The following is a 27,590-nucleotide window of genomic DNA, read 5'->3' on the forward strand; positions in this document are numbered from 1 at the left end:
AATACATAAATAAAGCTTTCCCACCCCACCCCCACTCTGGCACTTTTCTCTAAGAAATAGTGTTCTATTTTAGTTAACAGTTGGAATATTGGAGGCAGAGGGAGGGTGGGGAAAGGAAACAGGATTGGACAGAAGTTGAAATAAAACTGGACAACCACAATGAAGACTTCCTTAAACTTAAACGGAGTTCTGAAGCTGGGATGAACCTTTGTTCTGAGTAGGAGCAAAATGGGTAGGTGGCTTTATCTGCACATCTATCAGACATCAGATTGAAGCTGTCTCACAGGAGACATGATACTGAGGAGGATAACACTATTTTGGCAAGGCAGTTCTAAAGAAGACTGCCAGCTGAGATCAGTCTGCAGACTTTCCCACCAGTTGGAGGAACAGACATTCCTCTCTTAAAGAGGTGGCTTCATGCATTTCCACACCTGCACATCCCCTAGATGTCTATTTTCATCCACTTTGTAAGTATAAGCAGAAGAGTCCAGAAGAGTTGGGCATGAGCACGTGGGTGAAGCTCACTCACATAGCCAGAGAGAATATCTAGCACTCATCAGAAATACTGGTGAGTGCTAGATTTTGAAAACTGCCAGAAAAATGTGTCTGGGAGATAGTGCAGTGAGTAGGACACTTGCCTTGCTCTCAGTTAGCCTGAATTTGATCCCCAGCATCCCATATGATCTGGGGAGCATTGCCAGTAGTAATTTGCGAGTACAGAACCACGAGGAATTTCTGAGTATAGTGTCAGGACTAATCCCTGAGCATTGCTTGGTTTGACTCCAAACAAAAACAAAACAAACCAACAAACAAATTTGCCAGAAATAAAGCATCCTGGAGTGGAACCTCAAAGTCCAACACAAAATGCTAAAATTCATCACTGCTGTGGGTTTTCCTTCAAATACAGATTGCCTCGAACTGAGATCTTCCCACCTGCAAAGAATAGAGGTGGAACCCAGATTTTGACTTTGTCCATATTTATATTTATGTTGTAGTTTGATGTTTATCTAGCCTGCTTCCCTTTGGTCATCATGGAACAAATCCAAATTGACTGTCCCTGTGAGGATACACTGTAGAGCAACAGGAAACCTAGGAAAAGGAGAGGGGTGAGTTCTCCAACAATGGGAAATTCTAGCGAACACCCAAGGGCTGGAAATGAAAGAAATTGTCATGTAAAATCCCAGGAAAGAGGATTCAGGTGTTATCCCAACTGGTGCCCATGTATGGAATATAGCCTCATCATATGCCTATAGATTGTGAGCTTTGCTCATACTCATATAAAAACAACCCTACAGTAGACTATTACTTTTCTCTGCTTTGTAAAGTTTTAATCACTGTCTTTTCTGAGTGTGAGGGCAAAACTTATGCCACAACAAGCTTTAGCTAACATTAAGTCTCCACCAGGCCTCTGTTTCTGTTTCCCCAAGACAGGATTTGCATTTCTGGCCAACTCCCAGTTGAGTAATTTGCCTAGGTAAGGAAATGGGCAGTTGTGTCTGGCCAGTCATGAGGGGTCAAGGTACCCTCTCTAGAAACTGTTATTGTTGCTGAAAACTATTGTCTAATTGCTGACCACTGTTGCAGTAGGGCCAATGCTGAAAATAGACTAGTGTATAAATCGCTTCTTAACTTTGAATCCTATATAAACTGCTTGTGATATGGATTTGGGGTCCTTGTAAAGACTTCATTGTGTTGGATGAGACTTGAACCCTTAGATTTAGGTAGCAATAGATCAAGCTAGCAATAAAGTTCCTTTACTTTTGCATTATTGTGTGTGGACTTGATCTCTCTGCGACTGGGGATTCAAAACTCGGGCACAACGTGAGTCCCTTGAGTGAATTCTTTCTTGGGAAACAAGAACCATGAACCCTGACACAATGTTGGAGCTTTTCTTGGTTACGTTTTGGACTCTCAAAACTGGGATAATTGATACAGAACATTAAATTTTAGATTCTGTTTTGGACACTAATAATGCTTGGTCTGTAAAATAACACATAATGAAAAATAAAACCATTTATGGGAGATAAATGAAATTGAACATCCAAAAAGTCAAAACAAATTGAAGATCACTGGAAATACTTTAGTAAATTTTGAATAAATCATTGAAATTTTTTTCTGAAATTAAGTATGCGGTTTCAGGAGAAATGTTTTTCTTCTTACTATTTTTATGAAAGACTATAGAAAATGATTTGTTAGAGTCAAACGTAGAAATGTGTGCTGACCAGTGTCCTGCTCCTTAGCATAAATTGGATGTACCAGGATTCATGCCAGAATGGGCAGATTCCATTTTTACAGTCTAAAAACACTTGAACGTAATTAGACATAGTATTAGAGTGAGACCGGGCATGTCACATTCTGAATTACAAGTTAACATCCCATTTTATATCAGTGTAATTTTAAATAAAGATATTATACTCATATGAGATAGAAGAGAATTATTGTTGCGGAAAACAAGTTAAAACCAAAGTTTTTCTGTAAAATATTTTTAAAAATATTTGGAAAATAGTCTATAAAAATCGATAAAGTTAAACGTAGCAGAAACACAATTTTGGTTTTGATTTTTTTTAACATATGTGTGGTACTGAAACCAGACTTTATCTTTGTGTGTGTAGAATTGTAGATGCATTATGTTATGATTTATAAAAGACATGTTTTATGTAACAATAAGTATATATATATATAAATATATATATAATTTCCCATTCATTGTGTCATCTGAAAAAATATAGGAACAAATGAACAAATGAAGAGCAACAAGAGACTTCATTGGCATGAAAAAAACTAAAGTTGGAAAGGATCTCAAACAACACGAACTGAAGAACAGGTCTGAAGGGGAGAAAGGGTCTGGTTTTGCACTCAATAGTCTTATTCATAACAAAGCACAAAGCACAATGTACGTGTATGCTAGAGGACCATGCAATGAGTATACATACCACTGTACAGAAAAGGGAAAAACATGTCAGCAGATGTGTGCTCATTTAGTGTGCAAATAAAAGAAGACAGTGAGTAGAGTTCAAGAAAGACTCCAGAGGCCAGTTTTCACAGGCTAGCACTGCCAAACAAAGACCTAGGATTCTTATAAATACAATTTTTTTTTTGTGAAACCCATGACTGACTCCTCGCTCTGCTGAGACCATTCCTGGCGGAATTGGAAGTCCATATATTGCTGGAAATTGAACCTGTGTTGACCACGTGCAAATTAAGCACTCTACTCATTCTACTATTACTCAGGTCCCCCATATATGTGTGTGTGTATATATATATATATATATATATATATATATATATGTATATCACTTGATCACTTTACTTTCCGTTAATTGTTGATTTGCTCACGCGGGCGCCAGTAACCTATGCATTTGTCCCAGTTGCGTGCTAGTGTAGCCCAATGGCGTCAGTTCGTTCTAGGAACACGAAGAGCCTCAAACTGATTGCTCATGATCTTGATGAAGAAGTCTGACTGTCTGGTAGGTGGGCAGCCACATGGTCTTTTAACGACCAGTGGAATCCAGTCAGTAATGACTCTAGTCCAGCGGTCATCTCTAAATCTCTTTACATGACCAACCCATTTGATTTTTGACGCCTTGGTAAACAAGACAGCGTTCCTGATTCTTGATCATTGCCTGAGATTGGAACTCCGGATTCTTTCTCTTATTTGAGTGAAACGTGATAATCCAAGCATAGCTCTTTCAATTCCTCTTTGGGAGACCCGAATAGCATTTTCATCCTTTTTGCGTAGGGCCCAGGTCTCTGAGGCGTATGTTAGTGCAGGAAGAATGGTGGAATCAAAGAGGTTGGAGCCAGGGGTTCTTTGTCCTCTTAGCTATTTCTTCGATGCTCTTAAAGGCATTCCAAACCACTCTATTCCTCCTGTGCAGCTCAGGTGCCAGGTCATTTTTCATGTTGACTTCTCGACCTAGGTACACATGACTGTTGCATTTGAGATGGTCATTCCGTTGAAAGTGAATGGAGTGTCAGGAACGAGGCTGTTTCTCATAAACATTGTCTTCATAAGATTCAACTGTAGTCTGACCATTCCACACTCACGGTAGAAGTCTGCCAGCATTTGAGCCGCTTGACTAATGTTTGGTGTTATTAAAACATTGTCATCAGCAAAGCGGAGGTGGTGTAGTTGCCGACCATCTATCTTCACTTAAATTCCTTCCCATTCCAGTTGTCACATATTGTTCTCGAGGGTGGCACTTTTGCTGCAACATGGGAAGATGCCATTGTTGACAACGTTGACGAGGAATACAATTGACTGGTTCAGCACCTCCATGATTGTGCAAGGAATGCCAAGAGAGAGATAGCCATAAAAAAACACCGGTCTTCGAAAACTCTTGAGCTTATTCGCCAACGTGGTTTGCCACATGCCTCAGGCAACCGCAAGTGAACATCCAAGCTCACAAAGCAGTGCAGAGATGCGATCAAGGAAGACCTCAATGAGAGAAGAGCAGAAGTGCTGGTAGATGCGGAAGAAGCTGGGAAAAGTATTGGTAACGCCCGCCTGTCCTTCGCCAACTACAAGAGCAAGATGACTACCCTCCAAAGTCCTGATGGATCTATCACATCTTCTAGAAAGGCAATGGAGATTATCTATGACTTCTCCTCAGATCTCTTCGATATCCATGTCCACCTGCCGACATACCAATTTCCACAGGATGGATATGTCAATCCCAGTGTTCTCCCTTCCGAAATCCAACACGCCATTTTGTCGGAAAGAAACAAGCAGCACCCGACGCAGACTAGGTCAGACCTGAACACCTGAAGAACCTGCCGTCAGTACTCATCAATACACTGGCTCGGCTCTTCACATGCTACCTGTCTGAATGCAAGTTTCCGTCCCAGTGGAACACCAGCAGGACTGTACTACTGTTCAAGAAGGGAGACATCCATGATATTGGCAACTATCGCCTGATCTGCCTATTGTCTATCATCTACAAGTTGTTCACTCGAGTCATCCTAAATAGGATTGGCAGAACACTAGATGAAGGACAACCATGAGAGCAAGATGGGTTCCACAAAGGATTCAGCACCATCGACCATATCCACACGATAACCAAGCTCATTGAGGTTTCTCGGGAGTTCAAGATGCTGCTCTGTCTAACGTTCATTGATTTAAAGAAGGCCTTTGATTCTGTTGAGATGGAAGCGGTCATTGAAGCCCTAGCCAATCAGGGCATTCAAGCTCAATACATCAAGATCCTCCGTGAGCTGTATTGTGGATTCACTACCAGGATCTCACCATTCTACAAAGAAGTAATCATTGATGTCAAAACAGGGGTTTGGCGGGGTGATACCATTTCACCGATGTATGTGTGTGTGTGTATATATATATATATATATATATATACATATATATATATAAACATGTTCTTCTTATATGTATCAGATTCATACAGAGCAATGAAATCTGAGTTGCAAAACACAACCTAAAGTCTTTGTTCAAATATCAAATAAAAACACACATAGGTGCTTGTAAAATAATTTTTAAAGTTCTATCTTGACCCAATCAATGATACTTGCATGAGAACCTTGCAAGGTTACTTCTCCCACAGAGAGGTTGTCACCCCTTCAGTTTATATTCTCAGGCCCATGTGTTTTAGCCCTTTCCTGACCTCATAGAATGCTTCTAAGATTTTGTAGTGATAACGGAGGATCAAAGTTGTGAAAAGCTCTGATAATTCATTTTACTGAGTTATATTTATCATATATATTTGATATATTCCTGCCTCACAATTCTTGGAATTTGCCATCTCTAGATACAGCAATGGGAGTATCTTTTGTCTCAAAGTTTTTCAAAACCACATTGGATTTCCTGACTGTGTAAGAGTAATGGGAGTAACATTTGGTTAGAATTTTCTATCTTTGTCCCCATTTCCTGAGAAAGCTTCAGAGCTATAAAAGTTTAAAGTGGTGTGTGTTTAGTTATTCTCTCTCTCTCTCTTTTTTTTTTTTTTGCTTTTTGGGTCACACACTGCGATGCTAAAGGGTTATTCCTGCCGGTGCTCAGGGGACCATATGGGATGGTGGGAATCGAACCCAGGTCAATCCCATGCAAGACATTCCCTACACGCTATGCTGTTGCTCCAGCTCTGTTATTCTTATGGATGTAAAAATCACCTGAATTTCTTGATGGTTAAAAAGTTCATAGATGGAGTTCAACTGACAATGATGAATTATGTAAATAAATCACACCTAAGACAGATAAAAATTTGGTCTTGGAACAAGCTCCTGAAGTCTAAGGAGAGGTTCATAAGAAATTGTAATTTGCAGCTGGTTAGGCAAAAGCAAGACAACTGCCTGGGTCTGGTAGAGAGTCAGAAATGGAGAGTAATCTGAGGAGACAGAGCTTTTAACATGTGAAACCCAGCACCGAGGCCAGGTTGATAGTGTCAGAACTGAATGGAATTTTCAAATTCCCACCAGTAACTGGTTATTGCATACTGGTGTTATGGAGAAGTATTCGTCTAAACATGCCCATTGGAAATTAGTTGAGGATATGTCTGTAGTGTAGGCACTAATTTCTACTATTAAATAATAGTTAAACCTCCTCACTAAACCGTACATTGATTTATGGCCAGAGTATTACAACAAAGATAAAAAGCATCTTGTAAAAATTGATGTTTTATATAATACATTGATATTTAAACAAAATATTGGTAAAGCAAAAATACCTACATTTAAAATATATATTGTAAATGCTCTTAGCTTATTTTCCTTACAAGTTTTTAGTCTTCTAGAGCAGCAGTCCTTTAAGATTATTCTAAGCCACTATTTCATCTAGCAAAATACCTGCATGACTTGAGTATGTCCTCAATAATCTGGAAGTATTGACCAATTAATAAAAGTGTTCTATAATGTCTGGACTGAGAGGCAAGAGTTTCATATTATGAAAAGGGGATATGGTATTTTCAGCGGCTGTCTAAAAATGAATACCAAACTTTATAATCTTACAAGAATGAAACACTAACCCTCTCAAGAGCATAGCAACATAATAACCAATGGGTATTCATAGAAACAGCATAAAAACTAAGGGTCTTAACTGAAGTACTGAAAAATGTTTTCTAAGTAAACTAGACATATGGTAACAATTCAAAAATCCTCAAAATACATTTTTCTTTCCCAAGGGAAAGTGCCAGCTTATATCTAGTGCAAAAGGGTGTCAAATATTTGCTTAGTAGCTGTTTGAAATAAGATAATTCCACAGTGACTCAAATTGGATAAATAACTCCAGATTAGGTGCACAGAGCCTATACCTTTTAAAGAGTTGTTTTGTAAAATGCATTATTTGGGTCCAAAAAATGTACATCGGGAAAGTCACATATTTTTTCACATGACCAACCGGGGTTCAATTCCTGAAATGACATATACCTCCCGAGCATTCTTAGAAATAATCCCTGAGCATAGCGCCTGGAATACACACTATGTAGACCCTGATACGTCAAAAATAATAGCAACAACTATAAAAACTAAAAAAAAAATCCCTTATGGTTTATTATATGCTTAATTTATGTATCTGTTTTCTGTATCCAGTATTGTTTAAAAACTTCACAGTGAAAATGGGTCACAAGTGGAAAAAGTTTAAAAACTTTGACATATAAATATATATACACACATACACATATACATTGTATATACACACAATGTAAATAACAGATAATTATATATTTTTTGGAATGACCAAGAAGCCAATCAATATAGAACCTGTTCTTTGCTGCTGTCCTTTCTTGAATAACTCCCCCTTACCTTTCCCGAATTGATCTGATTGTTGCAACAACTGAGAGTTCACATATACGTCTATAGTGTTTACATACTTGGCCATGGTACTTGGTGGGCGTTGCACTCCATTAATTGTGATGTTTACTCATATGCTTTCTGGGGATCACATCTTTGACCCTGGGATTCAGACAAGATTTTACTTCAGTGTTTTCCAGTGATCATGATCTGCAGTGCTCATGTACAACTGATTGTGGTATAATTGGAAATGATTTGTGTTATCAGAGGCCACAGACAGCAGTTAACAGATGCAAACAACAAAGCTGCAGAATTGCATTCAGCACGGAAAAGAGCCCTAGGGACCAAATTCATGACTTCATGTCTATAAAGCTTGAACCACAGAGTCATCTTTGACACCTATAACTGAATCCTCACTCCTGAAACTGTTCTTATTACTCAAGCTGGTATCATGCCTCAAGGTGCATTAATTTTATAAATTTTATTAATTATTGACATTTAAACTCAATTTACATTTTTTTAAAAATTTAGAAACACTGAAACTATAAGAAAGGTATAAATTTATTTCAGATGTATGAATAAGAGGCAGAAAATTTGGTATGCTCTGTTCAATGTAGGTATATGTATAAATTTGCTGATTTTAATTTTTATATGAAGAAAATAATTCTTTTATTTAAAAACTATATGTATGTATGTACAAGATATTCAAACTATTTATATTACATAGTCCTCTAGGACGTGTGCAAAGTGTTTTGAAAAAAAGATAAAAATTGAAAATATTAAGAATAAAATGTCCAATAAATTCAGATTATTTAACATAAATTAAACATATTTAACTAAAGTAGTACCATGAGAAATAATAAATATATCTAATATCACAATGCTTTAGTGAGGGTGGAAAAGATGAAACAGTGAAAACTTTATTTTAAAAGGTCTCATATTTGAGATAATCAGGTATTACTTTAATTTTTTTTATTAAAACCACTACCATTTTATTAGTCCTTCAATTAGTCATGTTAAAGGATGCCTTTAGTATTTTTTCAAACTGAGAAGATGCAGTCATTCAAAGACATGTGTTTTTATCTTGGATGTGTAATCTCTTTTTTAAGTTGCCTGATTTTAGAATGTAAATAAAAAGAATATCCACCTCAAAATGTTTTGAGAATTAAATGAGATAAATAATAGATGTTAATCTATTAATGTATTAGCATATTGCTTGCACAAGACAGCTTCTTAATGAATATCTTTTTTTTTTTGCTGTTGTCATTGCTACAAGGCATGTAATAATAAAAAAAAGATGTCACTTGGATGAATTTAACTTAATGCTTAATCAATGAAAAATTCATTTCTTCATTCAAGAAGCACTTGAGAACACAATGACACAATGTGTATTAAGCACTTTTATTATGGGGTGCTAGAATGAATACTAGAGTGTTTCTAATTTGGAGAATTGCCTGGTCTTGCAAATGAGCGAATAAACAAAAATCAGTTGTGTGTTATGACAATAAAATAAGAAACTATCATTTTAACATTATATACAAAGTTTTGTATCTTTGAACAGGAGATGTAGACTTTGATTTATGAGAGTAAATCATAGATAAATTATTTTAAAAGTTGGTTATAAGTGTCCCAAATTTCAAGATGGGAAGGAACACAGCAAGGAAGATGTGCTTGACAGTAGATTAGTTTAGTTAAAATCAAGGCTACATAAAGTGATCTATTCCATATAGGCAGAGGTAATTCCCAGATGGGAAAATTGAAGGGGATGATGAAAGAGAGTTGCAGAGGTATTTCAGCATCACCAAGTGTATTCTTCATTCTATTGTCTCCTTTACTGTCAATGCAATAAATGCATTATCTCTCCTAAGTGCTGACTTCACAGTACAATATCAAAGAATTAATGAATGCTTGTTTCACTTAAAAGATTTTTATTCAAAAAAAGAATGGAAATTGAGTATAAAAGGATGATAATTTATCATAAAGTTTGACTGTGTCTCTCAAAGTGATTTATTTTAACCACAACTATATTTGGTAATATAAGTTATTGATAATGATCACAATGAACATATTACAAAGAACAAAAACTTCTAGTATCCTCCCCTCCCTCCCTCCCTCCCTTCCTCCTTCCCTTCCTTCCTCCCTCCCTCCCTCCCTACTCCCTCCCTCCCTCCTTCCCTCTCCCCTCCTTCCCTTTCTCCCTCCCTCCCTCCCTCCCTCCCTCCCTCCTTCTCTTCCTTGCACTGCTCAGGGTAAACTGCTCAGGGTAACTGCTCAGGACACTTCTAACTGTGACTGTGTTTAGGTCTCACTCCCTGTGATGCTTGGAGGACCTCAAAGAGTCAGGAATCAATTCTGGGCCTTCTGTATTTCAAGCATAGCTATATTATTCTTTTCATCTGCATAACTAAACAATTGATACAGCTAAGAAAAAAAGGAAAAAAACACTCCTTTATGTAAAAGCCAATGCCATTTTTAAAATGCTTTTTTAGTGCTTAATGTTCTCAAAATGTTTCCAGAAGAGTCTGCCGTTTCAAAATTATCTTCTTAGCATAAAATCAAATACAAACCATTACCTGAGAGCATTTATGATGTTCCATCATATCATCCGTATTTGAGAAAGTTCCACAAAATTCCAAGTACATAGACTCACGTAAACCTTTTGTCCCTGCTCTCCTGGCCTTTGTGGAATTAAGCAGTGCTAAAGATAATTTAACTTTGGCATACTTTGTCTCATTTGGTCCTGAAATAACTTGTCACAGTCAACTTGAATGTGAAGACTGACATTGATTCCTAGTGATTAAATGGACTGGGGTAAAGGCCTATATACTGTATTTTTAACAAGCTCTGCTTTAACTGCCATTCTATTCCTAGAACCAAACTTTCTTAAGTAGTGAGAAAAAATGATAGATTCATTTAAGTCTCATTGAGGATTCTTTTTCAAGTGTGATGGTAGGAGAAATTTAAAAGGTTTAAGATCATACAACAATCAATATCCACCTTTGTTGAAAACAATTTATATTAAAAATATCACAAAACGAGTGTATACTATAATTCCTATAAACAGTGGGGAGGAGAGAAAGGTTTGAGAGCTTTAGCTAGACTAGAAACAAACAGGCCCATGTTGGTTCCACAATGCATCAGAGTAAAAACTAAACAAAATGAATTCAAATAACTCCTTAACCATTAATCAGAGAAACAATCTCTAATATTTTAAAGACTTAAAGTTTTATTTTTCTAAGAATATTTGCTATTTTGCATAATTTGCCTTTTGTTTTTCATATGGTTGTGTAAGGGAATCACTAATTCCTTTAAATTATAGATATGCATTTATATATTTATAAAAGCTTACGTGTGTGTGTGTGTGCATGTCTGTGTGTGTGTTTGGAGCCTACATCTGTTAGTGCTCAGGTATCATTCCTGGTGGTGCTCAAGGAATCTTATGTGACTCCAGAATGAAAGTGGGTCAACCGAATAATAATCAAGCATGCTAATTCCAGTACTATTTCACTGGCGCATTATTCTGTGGTTTTATTATTCTGGTTTTGGGCTACTCTGTAGTATTCAAGGTCTGTGTCAGTCTTGGGGTTCATTCCTGATGGTGTATAGGGGACCATGCACCCTCAGGAATTTAATCAGGACTCTTTTATGCATAAAATGATCTGCTAGCTATTAAAATGTCTCTCCAATCCCCTGTATTCAGTTTTTCATACATTAAAACGGCTGTCATCTCAACAATGCTTCTGGAAAGGCAATGTGAAATGAGATGAAGAATACACTTAGTACTCAATAATTGTGCACACATTTTTACTTGATATTATAACTTTATCAATTAGTTCATAAATTCTGTTTCAAGTATTACAAAATTACATTTTTTCATTTTTATGTATCATGCAGCTAGAAAAGGTAAAGATAAAGGCCTTCCCATTGATCATCGATTTGCTCGAGCGGGCCCAGTAACGTCTCCATTGGAGACTTTGTTGTTACTGTGTCTGGCATATCGAATACTCTCGGTAGCTTGCCGGGCTCTCCGAGAGGGGCGGAGGAATCGAACTCGGGTTGGCCATGTTGGCCGCCTGCAAGGCAAACGCCCTACCCTCTGTGCTATCGCTCCAGCCCATGCAGCTAGAAATGCATAAAAAATTGAATAATGAAGCTATTGTTATGTAAAACCAGTAGTAATGGTGAACCAAACAGACAGTCTGAGTTGTCAGTTTTTATTCTTTGCTTTTGGGGCACACCCAGGGTGTTTGGGTGTTATTCCTAGCACAGTGTTTGGAGGTAGCTTTCAGTAGTGCTAAGGAGACCACTTGCTATAGGGGATTGAATCATGATCTTCTCTATACTATGTGATCCAGGTTTTTGGGTCATCTCCTTTGTCCACCAATTGTGTTTGTTTATTTGTTTGGTCTGGAGAGATAGCTTAGGGAAACTGTCCTGGTAGGCAATTAGTAAAGTAATTGGTTTGTTCCCTGACATGACCCTGGAACTACATACATTCCCCCAAGCACTACTAGTCCAGTAGTGGCCCTATGCACAAAGTAAAGAGTAGTCCGTGGACACTGCTGGGTGTGGTCTCTTCCCCAAATTAAAAAATGATTAAATGTGCTTTGTGTTAGATCAGAATGAGTGGTAAAAATACAATTCATAGTTAACATTACAGTAAACTAGATATTCCAAATTTATAGGCAAGTAATTCTTATCAGAAAGAAATATATTTCTGCTTTTCTTTCATTTACTCTATGTGAAATGATGAATGTCAACTAAATTTATTTTGTTAATCATTTCACAATATACTTAAGTGAAGTTGTCACCACTCAGCGGTGGCTATGTCCCCTGGTGCGTTCGGGACTAGAAGCTTCCCCCCATCCCCCTGCTGATGGATGGGAGAACAGCAAGTGAAATTTTATTGAAATCACAGTGCCAATATAGGGAAAGAGAAACTGTGCTATGTGCAGGGTGGGAGAACAGGGATAGAACAGGAAAGAGTGCAGTAAACAATTAACAGACAGGGGAAAGTAAGACACAGAGGAGAAGTTAAACATAAGCCCCTGGGAACTGGAGAGTGCCTCGGGAGCACTACAGTGGGTATAACAATGATGGCAAGGAGGAAAGGCAATTCAATTAACATAAGCTTTCTATGAGGGAGGGAGAACCACCCAAAGTTAAGCCTGAGTTGCTCCTAACTATGGGAGGACAAATGATTCAGCAAATTCTGTTAATTGAACTAAAGCAATTATAAATTATGGGGAGATGCCCTTCTTGGTGCTGTCCTCCCCACCTCTGAAGACCTATCACCTTGCACAGAATCAGAAGATTGCTCGACCTTGTGGCATCAGCCACGTGCTTCGGGAACAGATTCCAGCAGAGATTCCAACATTAATATATTAAATTTTATACAGTTGTAGACATCAATTACATCTCAGTATAACCAGGAAAAGTAAAATTTAAAAAGTTAAAAAATTAGATATTGGGGGCTGGAGAGATCAGTTGTAGACATGAGTTGTAGACATCAATTACACTTCAGTATAGCCAGGAACAGTAAAATTTAAAAGTAAAATTTAAAATTTAAAAGTCTACATCAATATAAAAAGTAAAATTGATATACACATCAATTGCATCTCAGTATAACCAGGAAAAGTAAAATTTAAAAAGTTAAAAAATTAGATATTGGGGGCTGGAGAGATAGCACAGCGTGTAGGGTGTCTGCCTTGCATGCAGCCGACCTGGGTTCGATTCCCAGCATCCCATATGTTCCCCTGAGTACCGCCATCAGTAACTCCTGAATGCAGAGCCAGGAGTAATCCCTGTAAATCGCCAGATGTGACTCCTCCCCCCAAAAAATTAAATATGACTCTTTATGTGCATGCCTTCCAATCTTCTATTTCATGCATATTAAAAGTAAAGTAAAGGCCCTCCTGTTGATCTTCGATTTGCTCAAGCGGGCCCAGTAATGTCTCCATTGGAGACTTTGTTGTTAACTGTGTTTGGCATATCGAATACATCACGGGGAGCTTGCCAGGCTCTGCCGTGAGGGCCAGATACTCTCGGTAGCTTGCCGGGCTCTCCAAGAGGGGCGGAGGAATCGAACTCGGGTCGGCCATGTTGGCTGCATGCAAGGCAAACGCCCTACCGCTGTGCTATTGCTCCAGCCCGTCTACATAAGATATGGATAGCTTATAAGGTACAGGTTACCAAAATGTAGACCATCATTATTTCAATGGCAGGCAAAGGCTTATCTAATATGTTTTTATACCCAAATGAGTCTGGCATGGGAAAACAATTTCAATACATTGTACTTCTGTAGTTGCTGGTGTTTGAAAAAAGCACCAGATATACTTTTATTGATGAGTACTGACAGCAGGTTCTTCTGGTGTGACCTTGTCTGGGCTGGGTGCTGTTTGTTTTTTTACTGACAAAATGGCGTGTTAGATTTCGGAAGGGAGAACATTGGGAACGACATATCCATCATGTGGAATTTGGTATGTCGGCAAGTGGACATGGCTATCAAAGAGATTTGAGTAGAAGTCATGGATAATCTTCTCCTTGCCGTTCTGGAGGATGTGATAGATCCATCAGGACGTTGGAGGGCAGTCATCTTGGTCTTGTAGTTGGCGAAGGACAGGCGGGCGTTATGAATACTTTTCCCGGCTTCTGAAGCACTTCTGCTCTTCTCTCTTTGAGGTCTTCCTTGATCACATCTCTGCACTGCTTTGCGATGTCGGATGTTCTCTTGCGGTTGCCTGAGGCATGTGCCAAACCACGTTGGTGAATAAGCTCAAGAGTTTTTGAAGACAGGCTTTTTTTGTGGCTGTCTCTCTCTTGGCATTCCTCACACAATCATGGAGGTGCTGAACCAGTCAATGGTATTCATCGTCAATGTTGTCAACAATGGCATCTTCCCATGTAGCCGCAATAGTGCCAAAGAGCTCCCAGTTGGTGGTCGTTCTGGGAGTTCTCTTTTTAAACTTTGCAGCCCTTTCTCCCTGCCCTGTGAAGTAGAATTTTGCATGAAGGAGACGGTGGTCCGATCCCGTTTGAAATTTTGGGACAACAGCGACATTGGTCAGGCAAAATCGCCGATTGAATATGATGTGGTCTATTTCGTTGTGGAATCGTCCACTGGGAGACTCCCATGTCCAACATTTAGATTCAGCCTTCTGGAACTGTGAGTTACCATGGATGGTCTTGGTCGACATGATAAACTCAGACAGTATCTCACCCTGTTTGTTCTGTTCTAGGCCATGGGTCCTGATGTGAAGTTCTTCAGCTGATCTTCTCAGTCCTATTTTGGCATTGAGATAGGACCCGGCTCAGACAAGGTCAGACCTGAACACCTGAAGAACCTGCCGTCAGTACTCATCAATACACTGGCTCGGCTCTTCACATGCTACCTGTCTGAATGCAAGTTTCCGTCCCAGTGGAACACCAGCAGGACTGTACTACTGTTCAAGAAGCGAGACATCCATGATATTGGCAACTATCGCCCGATCTGCCTATTGTCTATCATCTACAAGTTGTTCACTAGAGTCATCCTAAATAGGATTGGCAGAACACTAGATGAAGGACAACCATGAGAGCAAGATGGGTTCCACAAAGGATTCAGCACCATCGACCATATCCACACGATAACCAAGCTCATTGAGGTTTCTCGGGAGTTCAAGATGCTGCTCTGTCTAACATTCATTGATTTAAAGAAGGCCTTTGATTCTGTTGAGATGGAAGCGGTCATTGAAGCCCTAGCCAATCAGGGCATTCAAGCTCAATACATCAAGATCCTCCGTGAGCTGTATTGTGGATTCACTACCAGGATCTCACCATTCTACAAAGAAGTAATCATCGATGTTATGAGAGGGGTTCGGCAGGGTGATACCATTTCACTGAAACTCTTCAGTGCCACCCTCGAGAACATAATGTGACGGCTGGAATGGGAAGGAATGTGAGTGAAGATAGATGGTCGGCAACTACACCACCTCTGCTTTGCTGATGACATTGTTTTAATAACACCAAACATCAGCCAAGTGGCACAAATGCTGGCCGACTTTGACCGTGAGTGTGGAAAGGTAGGACTACAGCTGAATCTTACGAAGACAATGTTTATGAGAAACAGCCTCGTTGCTGATGCCCCATTCGCTCTCAATGGAACGACCAACTCCAAATGGAACAGCTATGTGTACCTAGGTCGAGATTTCAACATGACAAATGACCTGGCACCCGAACTGCGCAGGAGGAAGAGAGCGGCTTGGAACACCTTCAAGAGCTTCGAAGAAATAGCTAAGAGATGAAGAACCTCCGGCTCCGGGCGTATCTCTTTGATTCCACTGTTCTTCCTGCATTAACATATGCCTCAGAGACCTGGACCCTACACAAACAGGATGAGAACGCTATTCCGGTCTCCCAAAGAGGAATTGAAAGAGCTATGCTTGGAATATAACGTTTCACTTAAATGAGAGAAAGAATCTGGAGTTCCGATATCCGTCGACAATCAAGAATCAGGGATGCTGTCTCATTTGCCAAGGTGTCAAAAATCGGATGGGCTGGTCACGTAATGAGATTTAAAGACGACCACTGGACTAGAGCTATTACCAACTGGATTCCACAGGATGTCAAAAGACCGCGTGGCCGCCCACCTACCAGATGGTCAGAGTTCTTCATCAAGATCATGAGCGATCGGTTTGAGGTTCTTCATGTTCCTAGAGAGAATAGACGCCATTGGGCTACACTATCATGCAACAGGGACAAATGGATACATTACCGGCGCCCGTTCGAGCAAATCTACGATTCACGGGAAGTTAAGTTAAGTGATAAATGATACTTTTATAACCATAGAAATATATTGATTCTACTTTGGTTTGCTTAAGACTAAGAAGTAAAATCATTTTGTTTAAAAGTTGGAAAAGCTTCATAGGTAAATTAAAATAAACATGTACATAAAATCAATTTAAAAAAAACTCAATCTGGTTTTCAGATGACATTTTAAAAATTTGTCAACATTTGTTCTAATCTTTTAAATATTTGCCATGATCCAATTAGTTTCATTTAAGTATTTTATTGACTTTTAAGAATCATTTTTTTACTGCTATTGATCCTTTACACAAAACTTCAAAATACACATAAAACAAACATAAACAGGACCCCGAGCAATAGTACAATGGGCAGAGAACTCACCTTGCATATGATTGAACCAGGTTTGATCTCAGACATGGTATATGCTTTCCCCAGATAACCAGGAATGATCATTGAATACAAAGCCAGGAGTAATCCTGAGTACCTGTGGAGTTGACCCCCCCAAAAAATCCCTAAACCTGGCACCTCCAAAAAAGAACAAAACTCAACAACATTCATATTTATTGGTACCCATACTAAATTGCACCTTACATAGTAAAATTAATAACTATTTTATGCCTTGCATTTTTGTACTTAAAAATATTTTGGAGATCCTGGGTTCCTTATGTAGTACAAAACAAGCACCCTGCCCACTGTAGTATAGCTGCCTGTGGGCTTGTTTTTCTTAGTGTTGCATCCTATTTTGTTTTTAACTTTTACTTAATTAAAGTAACTATGATTTAAAAAAATTGATATTTGTATTTTATGCACATAATATTTTAACATCAATCTCACAACCAACTCCCTCAATCAGTGTTTCCGTGCCCCCAATCACTTCCCAACCTGCCACCCTGACAGACACATTTCAAAGTTCTGTGGTTATCACTTTTGTTGAGTCTGTGTTTTGGATATATTGAGATACAATTTTATTTAAATATCTTGTTGTAGTTATAGGCACAACACTGTAAAGATATTAAGATATTGGCACAAATAATAAAAAATAAAGATATTAAGATATTAAAACATACTTGTGTAAACTAAATCAATTCTAATTGACAAAAGACTATGAATCCATTCTAAAATAAATTAACATTTAACTTTGGAACCAAACCCTAAAAATGATGAATAAACTTATCATTTATTTCCAATGCTACAGTTTTAAGCAAATATTAATTCATATAATATAACTCTATTAATGAAATTTAATGTACATAATTTGGTATTTGACATAACTATATTATTTTAAAATATAAAAGTAGATATCTTGAGTTTGAGATATATAAAATAAAATGTAGAAAATTCAAAGGAAACTAATTAAAATATTTAAAAAATATTTTTAAAATATTTTATTTCTTAAATGTCTAACTGCTATATATCCTGAGTGAAATGAAAATTAAGTTCAGTAACTGAATATTCCTTTGCTACTTTATTTATCCTACATTTATTTTTCAAGTATTGAATCATTTTTATAAGTAAAGGTACTATAACTCACAGCATTGTAACTTTTTACCCCTATATGAAAAATATTTTTAAGTAACAAAATATGTTTTCATCAACAATAGTTATAAAATTGTTACATAATGTCTGTTTCTGAGTTTACAATTAATTTAAAATGTTACCCAACATAATATTACTACCCTTGATTGATAAAAATATACTTACACTACTAATTGCATTTGAAATAATTTTAGACAGACTTTTATTCTGGATAAAATAAGTAATAGGACATGCATTGCTTATCAAGAATATCAGGGGCTGGAGTGATGGCACAGCGGGTAGGGAGTTTGCCTTGCATGCGGCTGACCCAGGTTCGATTCCCAGCATCCCATATGGTCCCCGGGGCACTGCCAGGAGCCATTCCTGAGTGCAGAGCCAGGAGTAACCCCTGAGCGTCACCGCTGTGACCCAAAAATAAAAAAAAAAAGAATATCAATAGGAAAATTTATTTTGAGAATTATCCTTTTTTCCCCAAAATGAACATATTTGTTTTTGAAATTCTCATTGTGTAGTTTCAGTCCAAATCAAACATTTTCACAAATAAATTTTAAGTAGTATAGATTAACTGTCTGTACCGTCTATATAAACATGAGTATTTTAATACTCAATACTTTAATACTAAATGAGTATTTTAAAAGAAAGAAATAGTGACTTAAGGAAATCATGATGTATAAATATAATAATAAATTTAATTTCATATTTCAATACAATTTTAATATAAATATACACATTTAATGAAACACTTCTTATCGTCTTGAAAATATGTCTTAAGTTTCATAATAAATTTTTAGTAAACTGTGGTGTCCTGGAAAATTAAAATTAATTTAATATGAATTTAAGGAAAAAGTTGAATATAAAGAAAATTCATTCATTTGGGTGTAACTAAAGGCCTATCTATACAAAGCCAAAAAAACAAATGTAACTGAGAAATAAAGAGTGGTGTAAGCCATGTAAACTGCAAATTTCTATATAAATTACTTGGCACCCAATTTTCGTTAAATATTTAATGTTTCTAGAGTGGGTTCCTGCTTATACATCTGTCGTTTTGCTTTTCTCTATAGAAAATGTGGAGCAGATGGGGACACTGAGACAATATAAAGATAATTCTTCTTCCTGAATGTGAATTTACTAAATATTTAGGAACTTGGCAGCAAAGGCGTGCCATACACAGAATGACAGTTCTATAATCTCAACATCTATAGACAACAGCTGTGTCATATATTGACATCATTTTTTCCAAATTTTTACACCGATACATTGCAAACTTAAGACATACATGTATATGTGGACATGTGCATATGTATATGTATCTATATATACATCTGTCTTCAGATATCTCAATTATGGCATATCAATATTAATTTTCACATTGTATTATTTTAAACGTGCATAATGTTTTTATCATTTGTTTCGGGGGCCGTGCTTGGCAGTGCTCTGGGGTGACTAGTAGTCATGGTGCTTGGGGAACATGCAGTGCTGAGGTTAAAAGCAGGAACTCTAGTCTGTAAAGCATGGACGCACCCTTTTGTACCATCTCACAGACTCTAAATATAAAATTAAAACATGAGTCTCAAAAGAAAGCATATTTTATAATTTCTTTGTTTATACAGTCACTGTCACTGTCCTCCCATTCTTCATCGATTTGCTCGAGTGGTCAGCAGTAACATCTCACAACAAATTGTGAGATTTGTTGTTACTGTTTTTGGCATATTGAAACTGAATTTATTATCATTATAAAACTCACATAGGTTATTCTGATAATATTTGTTAATACAGTTGTAAATAAGCAAACTGTTGAAGTCTTAAAGATATAATGGATCCCAAGAATAATCACAAGCATTTATTAAGGCAACTCAATAAAGAGCGGGATTAGACAAAAACTAATTTATCAAGAACATAAATGCTCTTTGAGAGGAAACTGGTCAAGGTGGTGGCAGCAAATGAAGGACGGGGAGCTCTCAGTGTTCTGACCCCGATGGGGTCACAAAATTTCTGAGTGAGTGAACGTGGGTGCCCTTTAAAGATTCTGTTTCTGGAAGAGTGCCTTTAAACAAAACTGGCCAGGTGCCCAGTGGCCAGAACACCAGTCCAGAGTGGGACTCGTGAGGTTGGCAGTGGTTAGCAGGTGATATTTCTGCAGCTCTCAGTACTATGGGTGGCACAGAATTTAAAACTGAATAGGTTCAACCCAAGCTCCACCATGGAATGGGTCCCAGAGTTAAGGGAACAGCCTGGGTTTCCACCATGTGGCCCCAGCCATTTGCTGCTGGTGGGGTGGCCCTCCTTATAGTTCTTCACCAGACCAGATCGTGCTGCCTGTAGCTTATTAATGAAAGAAAACCTTCCTGAGCACCAACTACCTGGAGACCCAGGGTGTGAGCATATGCCCCCTGGTCAGGCTCTGCTGGAATGGTTGCTGAAGTCTGTTCAGTTTGACCAAGTTGCAAATGGTAGCAGCCCTGGTGATGGTACAAGTCCCTGCTAGGGTTGCTGCTGCTGTTGCCGCTGGGATCCAGGGGTTGTGACACAGCCTGCTTATCAACTTGATGGTGTCTTCAGGATTCCTGATACTCCCAAATTGCTGCAGTCCCTCTGGCTGTACTTCAACCACTCAGAACCAAGTTTCCAGGAAAATGAAATGGCTAAAAGTTAAGGTATCTGGAGCCATGCCAACAAACCACTGCTAGCTCAGCCATATAAGCTCATTTACTGGCCTTGCTTCAGAGACTTATAAATAAATTTCAAAAGAAATCAAAAGCTGCAGTTAATCTCAGACCTGTGCGAGCTGAACAGACCAGGTTAGATGGGAGGGGGAAAGGTCAGCCCACTGCCTGCCCAAACAGAGCACCTGGCAGCTGCTTATCCCACAATCTCAAATCGCTGTCATATATACAACAAGCTGAACTACACCATCTTGGGATGAACCTCTCTGAGTTATAATCTGCGGAAAATTTGGGTATGCAGACTCTGTGACTGAAATCTCCAGGCTTCCTCGGGGTCAGGATGGGCTACCTTCCCATACCTCCCTGCATTTTCAGAAGCTCCAGCAGTCACATCTACACCCTAAAGCTACCACCATGTGAATAAAAGCTACTCCAGCTGTTCCTTCCTGACAAAAATACTGAATGCCCTGCTCAAACACCATGTACCTGTATTGCATACCATAATGCACAAAATAACAGAGATATAGAGAGAGAGATACAGAGATAGAGAGAAAGAGAGAGAGAGAGAGAGAAGAATGACGCCTACCATAAATGAAGGGAGGATGAAGAGTGATAGAAATGTCTTGGGAGGGAAAACGGGGACATTGGTGGTGGGAAATGTACATTGCACTGGTGATGGGATGGGTGTTAGAACACTACATGACTGAAACACAATCATGAATAGTTTGGGGATGATCTATCTCACAATAATTCAGTTAAAATATTAATAATATATTAAGATTAAAAATAAATACTCTTTATCTGTGATTTAATTCAACAAAAAAATATATTTGGCCTACATACAAAAATCTATCACTTAATGGTATCTACAGACAAGAAAATACAAACCAGTTTTTTTTTTTTTTTTTTGCTTTTTAGGTCACACCTGGCAATACACAATGGTTACTCCTGGCTCTGCACTCAGGAATTATCCCGGGGCGGTGCTCAGGGGACCATATGGGATGTTGGGAACAGAACCTGGGTCGGTTGCATGCAAGGCAAGCACCCTACCCAATGTGCTATCGCTCCAGCCCCCAACAAACCAGTTTATTTTTTAATCTATAATTAGTTGGCCTGTTTTGGTTAAATCCTCAATGCATACAGGAACATTTTGCTGTTTATCACTCCATCAAATCCTCTTATTTGAGTACTATTTCTATGTAAATGGTGTGCTGGGAAATATATTTTACTTTCTATTGACTCCCTGAAGTAGTCATTCATGGTTCATTTGACCACTCTAGGGTTCAAGTTCTCTTAACTGAAAATGAGAATGCAAATCACTTCACAGATATAAAACTAGGCATCAATGCTACTTTAAAAATCTCATCATTCATTAAAACACTTCATAGTTTCTGTACCTCAAACCTCTATTAGGTGGTTAAGTGCCACCAAAGCTTTATCAACAACAATTCACGTCCCACTCACCAGAACCACTAGTACTGTGAAGGGCATGTGTTCATAGAGTAAATGCCTCATATACAAAGCTTTAAATAATTATGACATGCTCACTGAAAACAGATCTTTATTGTGGGATTTAGTAAAGTACCCATAGTTTTGAATGGGCATTTAACATCTATGCAAATATATTACGAGAAAAATGAAAGTATATCTAAATGGTGTTAAGAGATACCTTTTTTCAACTTACATAGTTTCCCACTGAAATGAGAAATTCTAATGAGAAAAATGTCAACTAACAAATATCAGATACTTGTTAGACAAGGACATAAAATGTCAATTTAAGCAATAGAAAAAAAACAATATAACAATGACCAGTATCTGCAAAAGAAATGAAAAAAATATCTATAAACATCGTTGGAAAAAGTGTTATAGAATACATAAGAAAATGAATCAGAGTTATTTCTAGGCAAAAAAAATTGTGAAAAATATATATAAGCCCATTTGTTAAATTTAGTTTATATCAATTAACTAATTGAGACTCTTTATATAATTACTGGTTTTATTTTAAAATGCTAATTGAAAATTTGTGATGATTTTCAGGAGGATTCATTTTGTCTCTCTGCCTAAGATCCCTGCAGTAAAAAATATGGGTTTAAAATATTAAATTGATATGGGATATGGGCACAGAGAAAAACATTAAAAGGATAGTGGAAACAGATGAGAGAACTTCAGTTTTCCATCTTTTTGTTCATTGGTACATAAGCTTTGTGTCTCTACCATATCAAATGAAAATAGTTACAGACAAGCAAAGTTGAACACTCTAAAATGCTATTGTAAAGTCCAAATTAAATCACACTATAATTGTTCATACGCGTGCTAGTCAAGAGCACTATCAGTTGTGAAAATTTATCTTCTTCAGTTAGTAGTTCAGATCTAAATATTATTGATTCCGTATCCATAATTTTAGTTATCCAAGATTATACTTTCTCTTTGAATCTTGAGTGCTTAATATGTTACTACCCTTTGTAACCATAGATAGAACAAGATTCCTTTTATCAAGTCTAGGTTGCAACATAAAAAAGGATAGGAAAGAAATTGTATGGCATATACCTGCCCTTTAATGGAGTGGCAAAGAAGTTATATTCATCATGTCTTGTTCATTCAGTTCTGGTAGAATGTTGTTCATGAAACTCTATATTGCCAAAACTAAGCCTAAGAAATGTAGTCTTTAATTATATGACAATATATGTTCATTAATGAAATTGATATTTCTAGTAAACCTCAAAAAAGAATATTTTAGGGAAAAAACAGTATTTGATTAACTAAATAAAGTAAATATTGAAGGTGTATCATTTTGTAAATTGATCTGCTTCTGAGGAGATATTAAGGATATTTAGAAATTATATGCACACAAAGGTCTAACTATTGCATAGAAAGTATAAAACATGAATAAATTTATACATTAGTGGATAGAATAGAAATGAGAGGCTGGGTTAAATATGAGTAAAGTATAGAATACCAGACACTAGCAAATAAACTTTTGCAAATATATTCTGATGAATTGTGAAACAAATATTTATGCTGCACAGTAGATGTGTATAAATAAGACATAAGATTGCTAGATATACTAAAATATATAGAGAAGAAATAAAATACTTTTTATATCTTAAACTTTATAGAAATTAAAAATATTGTTGAAATCCTATACAACAATATCACAACTCCTATGTAAGGTATATTTTCTATCTGCTTAGCTTCAAGAATAAGTTTGCTGTGATGTATGCAAATCTTTTTTTAGCCTTGCGTAGACATATATATCCATGTTTTTATTATTGCATATATATGCATACATATATAAATACAAAATGCATGAGTCTGATGTTCAAGCAGAATGTTAATGCATTTATTTGCAATAAGACATTCTTACCACACAGACCCAAAGACTCAATAGTGACATGATGATTATCTTTCCTTACTAGGAACCTTTACAAGAAGGCGAATCACAACAACGATAAAAAAAAAAACTCCTCGATGAATATAAAATCTTAAATTTTCATGAGACAAATAGAATACTCATATATAAAATAGCATTGAATTGTATATATAATTCATTATATATATGTATCCACATATCCACATATATGTATATATATATGAATATATATGCATGGCATTTATAGAAGATTTTTTCTTCATTATAATATGTAAAACATTAAAATATTTACTAATTTACATAGCCATGGGCTGGAGCGATAGCACAGTGGTAGGGTGTTTGCCTTCTACCCGGCCGACCCTGCTTCGACTCCTCTGTCTCTCTTGGAGAGCCCAGCAAGCTATTGAGAGTATCCCGCCCGCAGTGCAGAACCTGGCAAGCTCCACGTGGTGTATTCGATATGCCAAAAAAAAAAACTTTAACAACAAGTCTCACAACAGACACGCTACTGGTGCCCGCTCCAGCAAATTGGTGAACAATGGGAGGACAGTGTGACAGTGCTACATAGCCATACACATCTACTGTACCATGAACATATTCTTATTAATATCAATGAAATTTTTCTCACATATTGGAAAAAATGTTGTCCCATAAGTGCTACACAATGGATTTTGACTTCATGTTACTTCCATTTCCTTTTTTTTCCAGTTAGTTCAACACTGAATACATTGTCCTACTCTCTACCTAACTTTAAGTCCCTGAAGATAAATTTCTTAGATCTGTTTTGCTGTGCGTATTCCTTGGTTTTTGGATCACACCTGGCTGTGCTCAGAGCTAACTCCTGGTTTTGTACTCAAGGAACACTTCTGATAGTGCACAGGGAATCATATGCAATGGTCGAGATCGAACTCAGACTCAGATTAGACAAGTGCAAGCATGCACTTTACCTGCTGTACTAAGTCACTTTGGCCCAATGTTATTTGTTTTTCCAGCAGTTAATTATGAAGCTATATTTTCTTCATGTGGATATTATTAACTTCATCTCACTGTGTTAACATGATCATTAGAGTTTAATAAATTTAATTAATGGGCTGGAGCAATAGCACAGCAGGTAGGGTGTTTGCCTTGCACCCGGCTGACCTGGGTTCGATTCCTCAGCCCCTCTCGGAGAGCCAGGCAAGCTACCGAGAGTATCTCTCCCACATGGCAAAGCCTGGTAAGCTCCTGGTGACATATTAAAATGCCAAAAACAGTAACAAGTCTCACAATGGAGATGTTACTAGTGCCTGCTCGAGCAACTCAATGAACAAAGGGAGGACAGTGCTAATATATTTGTATATTATATTAAAAAATGACAAATAATAATGGGTGGTATATAATTCGATGTTCGTAGAAGACAACACTGTTTTAATGTTAAAATGGCATCATAATCTCTTGCATCACTTGTCATTCCATGGTTCATCAACTTGCTCAAGTGGGTGCCGGTAACATCTCCATTTGTCCCTGTCGCATGCTATCATATCCCAATGGCATATTGGGGGCTCTTACGGTGTCAGGGCAATGAGACCTGTTATTGATACTGTTTTTGGCATATCAAATATGTCAAGATAGCTTGCAAGGTTTTGTTGTGCTGACAGGATACTCTCCTTAGCTTGCTGGGCACTCTAAAAGGGAGAAACTGCTTTGCTCTCTTCCAGGAGCTTTGTTTTATAATCTCTGGATGTTGGCCATTGATACACATTATGAGCATAAGAACATAATATTAAAATTATAAATCGAATGATTCATATTTTAAATTTTTATCAATAAATCATGTGGGAAATACCCTCAAATAAATGGATTCAATGTTTTTAATGAACAATAGCACTGTAGCACTGTCCTTCCATTGTTCATGGATGTGCTCGAATAGGCACCAGTAATGTCTCCATTGTGAGACTTGTTGTTACTGTTCTTGGGATATCGAATATGTCACAGTAGTTTGCCAGGCTTTGCTGTTTGGGCAGAATACTCTCGGCAGCTTGCTAGGTTCCCCAAGAGGGACAGAGGGAGGAATTGAACCTGGGTCAGCCATGTGCAAGGCAAATGCGGTACCAGCTATGTTATCAAAAAAAAAAAATCAATGAAAAGTAATCCAGCGCGAAAGTTCCTTATTTACCCAACGGAACATCTCAAATTGCATTTTCAACTTTTCTCTTTCTTCAGCGTTAGGCATCCTGAAACAATACCATTTCAACAAATGCATTTTAAATAAGCTCTTCTTTTAATATAAAAATGCATTGGAGCTAAAAATAGCCATTCTGAACTGCAGATTTAACTGTCCCCAGTAAAGACAACGAGGATCCTGAACACAATTTCTATGGCATACTAATACTTAGAAGTTGTATTTGTTGGGTCATTTTATTACTAGTGACTGATCCTTTACAAAAAAGAAATGTTATGCATATAGATATTGGGATAAAAAAATAGAGATACAAATGAAATAATTTTAGTAAAATATTGTTAAAATGTATATTTATAAAGCATTCAAATGTGATATGTTGTTACATCTTTCTAAGATGTATATTGCAAAAGCAATCAGAAGTTTAATTTATGATTGCCTCCAAACAAATTGTGGCTCAGCAATGTATTCTGCGGATAAGTTGAAAAATATTACTCCTACGTAGGAGTTCCACAGTCTTTATCATTTTTTGGGGGGGGGTCACACCTGGCCATGCACAGGGGTTACTCCTGGCTTTGCACTCAGTAATTACTCCTGGCAGTACTCAGTGGACCATATGGGATGCTAGGAATCAGACCTGAGAGTCTTTATCATTTTTCTCTTTGCTCTATTCCTTGGAGAAAGGCCATAGTTATACATGATGCAAAGTTCAAATGCTCAAATCTACATCTTAGCTTCCGCAGGAACTAACGACTGCTGGTTTTTAACCAATTCTTTCTAGGTCCAAAGAAATAAAGTCCTAGTCAATACAACTTAACATATACCTTCCAGTTTGCTTATTTAGGCACTTATATGATTACCTGTCTAATGTTCTTCGTTATAGATATTTTGCAGGAAATTATTTTTTATAGTATTTTTTCAATAAATATTTCAGAAAACATTTAGAACTCTGGTATACATATGTGAATATATATGTGAGTATATAAACATACTCTGTGGCAGGCTGTTTTCACTTGGAGCACTGCAGAGTGGGGCGGCTGAGAGCCCTCCCCATCCCAATGGGCTCAGCCCCGACTGCCGATCTCCATTACCCAACCACCGTCACACTCCAGGCAGTTTTCCACATGCTCTGGCCGAGCTTCACATATTAGTGAACATATTCCTGAACCAACACATAAAAAGACACTCCCTACCCATAATCCATAATTACCACACCATATTTGATGGGGTTCAGACAGTAGGCAACAAATTATAGAAGGGTTTGATAACACCACCCCTCTCGGAAAGTCCAACAAGCTACCAAGAGTATCTTGCCTGCACGGCAAAGCCTGTCAAGCTACCC

The 27,590-nt window shown here is 37.5% G+C and overlaps 1 pseudogene; it reads right to left on the reverse strand.

The window, feature by feature from the left end:
* Positions 1 to 5,369: 5,369 nt before the first annotated feature.
* Positions 5,370 to 5,477, reverse strand: LOC130019535 (uncharacterized; annotated as a pseudogene).
* Between the last annotated feature and the right edge of the window lie 22,113 nt (positions 5,478 to 27,590).

This window comes from Sorex fumeus, unplaced genomic scaffold (genome assembly GCF_029834395.1).
Source record: "Sorex fumeus unplaced genomic scaffold, SorFum_2.1 ptg000008l, whole genome shotgun sequence".
In the NCBI taxonomy this organism is placed as follows: Eukaryota; Metazoa; Chordata; class Mammalia; order Eulipotyphla; family Soricidae; genus Sorex; species Sorex fumeus.